Here is a 5,101-nt window from a genome sequence, read left to right on the forward strand (position 1 = left end):
ATAAAACATTCAATCTAAATTAGGGTTTGAAATATTTGTGAAAAATATTACATGCGTATATTTATTAGAAGACTAAGCATGATAGTTTAGTATAAAATTATAGTAAAAGATGTAAACAATAATATAAATATATAATAATAAACAGTACTATAATAGTAAAGGATGATCATATTATATACTATAAATATTGATAACTTATTATATAGTACAAAAATGTTTTTACTGCATTATCAACTTTGATAATTTTATATTTCAATATAAATTCATATTTTACATACCCATAACTTTTTTTAAAGTTTACAGCCTGATTCATGGTGATTAGCATTTTTTTTTAACAGACTCAATCTTTCTAATTTTCAAGGTCTGAAAAATTAAAAGATCAAGTCTGTTAAAATAAAGCTGACTTTGTAAAGTGGTTGTTCACTTCACTATTAATAAACAAAGTGTTTTTATTATGCATTAAAAAAAATCTTATTAAACCTATTCTAAATTATCAATTTAATTCATAAACTTGGATTCATTGAGAATATTTAACAAATTGAAAAAACTTTGAAAATTTTTTGAAAAACCTAACAGCAGATTGTTACAATATATTGAAGTTTTAAAAAATATTTAAAAATTGCAACATACTACTTAAGAATATGAACTCGTATAAACATTAAGCCACATTCAAATTCAAAATATCATTTAGTAATGCTTTTTTATACTTTAACATACAGATACAGTTATAATAAAATAGATTGTTAACTTGTTCCAAATATACTAGAACATAGTTACATATATGTAACTATGTTCTAGTACATTTTATAGAAATATATAAGTACATAATGTCATTAAAATTTAGCAAGGAATTAGGCATTATTTAAACGCTCAACTATAAGACAGACATTAACTTGTAGGACAAATTATTTGTGTGAATAAACTATAATGTAAATTTGTTTGACATACTGAACTAACTATATTATAATCATTTAAAAAAATAGTTATTCTTAATGATGTTACACCTATTAAAATTATTTTTAAGGTAGTAAAAACGGGATATTCTTGAGAAAATATTATTATATCGATACTATAAAATACTATATCGAATTATTTCCACCGCCATTACTTTTGGATATAGACAACTTAATTGCGCATGCGTTTATAAAGCAATTTAATCAAAATAATTATCACGCGAGAAAAGAGTATGTAAATCCTCGAGCCTGACCCTATTCTTCAGGGTCAAAAATTAATAAAAATAATTTCGAAAAATTTTAAAACTCTAGGTTTCACCTTTTTTTATTTAGATTTCAGAAAACTTTTTCGGTTATTTTATAAATAATCTATAACAACTTAATTTGCATAAAAAACATTATTGAAACTGTTCTTCTCTGAAATTTGGTCCCAAATGAGATAAATACTATTTTTTTATTGTTATTTTTTTTAATTTTTTTGTTCTTTGATATTTACAAATTTGTAATATATAATAGAATCTTTACAGAGTAAGTCAAATTAAAAAAAAAAAAAAAAAGTTACGTTATACAAAAAATATACAAAATAAAACTGTAAAGTATTAGAAATAACTTCAAAGAACGCGGAAAACTTGCATAAGACTGATGGTCTTGTCATCAAGAAACCGCTATGCGTTACTAATATTTTTGGATACTTCAATTTAAAATAAGTTTATATTTAAAAAATAATGTTATCAGTTTCGGCAGAATGAAAATAAAAATGCAAAATGCAAAAAACAAAGATGCAAACAAAAGAAGTTTTTAATTTTTTTAATTTTATTTCAATACACATAAATATAAGGTACACGATCTGCAAATAAGGTAATATATAGTCGCTCAAGCGTTGATAAATAAGCCTATTATTTGCTATTTTTTTTTTGTTTTTTTTGTTGTTGTTTTTTTTCATTAGAAATCATGTATGCGGATAAAGCAGTGTGAGCATAAAATAAAAGGGTAGCATAAAATAAGAGGGTAGCGGGTCGTTAAGGCGAAAAGATGTTAAAGCAAATATTTTCTTTAATTTTTTTGTCTAATAATTTAGCACGATTGTTATCTTTGAAAAAAAAACGTTGCATTAAATTAACTTTTTATTTATAATTAAAATTGTTAATTTATTATTAATTTTGCTAAATTAATTGTACTATTTCAAATATATTTGTATATATTTATTTCATTTTTATTAATTTTTTAATCTAATAGTTAAAAATGCTGATAGAAACCAGTAACAATTTTTCGCTTTTATGTTTTTCGCTTTAACGACCCTGAACTGAACCAATAATAGTAAAAATAAGGAGTCCCCAAAGGAGTAGAACAAACTCGGGAAATATAGAAAGGAGCTGAACCAACTCGGGACTCCACATCTTTACTTTTCTGTTATTAGTTCAGGGTCGTTAAAGTAAAAAACATAAAAGCGAAAAAGTTCAGCTATAAGCTTTTATTTTTTATGGTCTCTGGTGTCCAAGAACTCTAAAAATGTTAAGTGACTTATGATATACAAAAAGTAATAAATTCATAAAATTTAATGACTTGTAACTTATCACTTTTCATCCTGGAGTCCTAGAGTCCTTGCCGCAATTATACATAACGACTCCACGTTCAATATTTAGTTGTTCATCTAATCTAAAAGTCTTAAAATTTGCCCCAAAAGTAGTCCGTAAGCCTCTTTATATTTTTTGAGCTCCTTTAAAATCCGGTATCCATTTTGGGAATTCAAAATCCTGAAATAAAGATAAAAAAATTTTAATGTGTGTTTAGAAATGTTAACATGGGGACGTTTGTCTCTCTCTCTCAAACTCTATATATATATATATATATATATATATATATATATATATATATATATATATATATATATATATATATATATATATATATATGTATGTATGTATGTATGTATGTATATATATGAATATATATATATATATATATATATATATACATATACATATACATATATTATTTTAAAGAGTTTTTTAGTAGTAGTAGTTTCATTTATTTTTATTTATTTTATTAAAAATCTTTACAAAACGTCACACATATATATAAATATTTACATTACACACAAAAAAATATTTTACTATTTTATATATAATTATTTTTTTATTAAATAATTATTTATATATAACTATTTTATATATAATTATAAATAATATAAATATTTACAAAAAAATATTTTTAAAATATTTAATTTTTAAAAATATTTACATTACACACAAAAAAATATTTAAAAAAAAAAATATATATATATATACACACATATTGCCTCGTATTGTCGTTTTTTATAATAAAATGAATAAAATTCCATCCACAACAACATAAAATATATAAAAGTGTCAAAAATAAAATAAATATAAGATAATTTACAAAAAGATATTGCACGTTTAGATAAAATGAAACAAAAAAAAAACTTTTTAAACATAAATATTCAAAAGTAAACATTTTTAAAGAAGCGTGATAAAGACATCGATATTCTTAATAATAATAGTTGATTTTCTTACTATCTTTAGTTTTTTGGTAGTTAACAATGTTAAAGTTGTTTAAGTTAATGTATCATTATAAATTTATTATGATATTATTTACTTCTAAAAAAGATTTAGAATATTTAGAATATTAAATTTTTACTAAATTAGCTTTGAATTTTTTACTAAATGATATTTTAAATTAGCTTTGAATTGCGGAAGTGTTTGTTTTTTATTATGAACAATCTGTTTAAAACTTTTTCATAAAAAGGGTCCCAGATACTGAATAGAATAAGAACATAACTTTAGATTAAATTTTGGAGTTACAAAATTGTTTCTGGAAAATCTGGTGTGATATTTATGGCTTATTTTACTAAAATATTGATTAAATATTGTTGGAGATAGTTCGTGTTTTATTTTATATATGAATTGTAAGACTAAATATATATTACTTTTGTACACGTTTAATGATCCAAGCTTACTTAGAAGTGGCTCCCAAGGGACATTTCTTGTTGCTCCAAATACAATTATGCATGCATGTTTTTGTTTTGAATAAATTTTTTACAACTTTGTGTAATTTTTGCTTGTCCATACAATATTTCGGTAAGTTAAATAACTATGTATAAAATAAAATATAAATTTTTTAAAGACCTAATGTTTAAGAATGGTTTTGCTTTATACATTATTGCAATATTTCTTGAAAGTTTTCTTTCCAGAGAGCTTATATGAGTCTTCGAAGATAAATTTTCATCTAAAATAACACCCAAGAAGTTTACAGATGTTTGTTTAGTAATGTTTTGTTTATTTATTTTCAGAACAGGTAATTTTAGAAGAAAATTATCTGTTTTATTTTGTTTATGAAATAGTATATACTTAGTTTTTGTTACGTTAAACGATAGTTTATTACATGTAAACCATTCGTTTACTTTGTTTTACTCTTTGTTAACCACTGTAAAAAGCGTTTTAATATCCCTATGTGAATAAAACAGGTTGGAGTCAAAACATGTCTGTCAAACAAGCATCATCGAAGGCATTTGTTACATGGGTTACTAACTCGGTCAAAGCGTGATTGGTTGAGTGATTTTTTTAAAAACCAAATTGCTTGTTGAACAACACGTTGTTTACCGTTAAGTAGCTGTTAAGCCTGTTATACATTATGCGTTCAAGTAACTTAGAAAAGCATGACAGAACCGATATTGGTCTGTAATTTGAAGTATTTGTGTCATCACCAGATTTGAAGATAGGTGAGACTCGAGCAATTTTTAGTTTTTCTGGAACAGTACCTGATTTAATAGAAAGATTAATAATGTGATATAGAAAGGATTCTATAATATTAAAAACTGATTTTACAACATGCACGCTAATTTGATCAAAACCCGCACTAGTGTTGTTTTTAAGACTATCTAGAGCAGATCGTAACTCATAAATATCTAGTTTAGATTCATCCATTACTTTATCATAGATTTTTAAATATAAATCATATGAAGAAGAACTTGACAAAATTTTTTCAGCTAAGTTAGGCCCAATATTAAGAAAGAAGCTGTTCAAACTTTTTGCAATTATTGTTTATCTTATATAAATATACCATCTACAAAAATTTTTTTTGACAGATTATTTTTTACATAATTTTTTGAATTACCAATAATTTCTTTA

General features: G+C 23.3%; 1 long non-coding RNA gene across 1 annotated transcript; it reads left to right on the top strand.

Moving 5' to 3' along the window:
- Positions 1-3,919: 3,919 nt before the first annotated feature.
- Positions 3,920-5,101, top strand: LOC136074872 (uncharacterized). The gene is made up of 3 exons (XR_010635520.1): positions 3,920-4,051; positions 4,165-4,268; positions 4,438-5,101. It is a non-coding gene; the product is annotated as an uncharacterized LOC136074872 (long non-coding RNA).

Source organism: Hydra vulgaris, chromosome 01 (assembly GCF_038396675.1).
Source record: "Hydra vulgaris chromosome 01, alternate assembly HydraT2T_AEP".
Lineage (NCBI taxonomy): Eukaryota > Metazoa > Cnidaria > Hydrozoa > Anthoathecata > Hydridae > Hydra > Hydra vulgaris.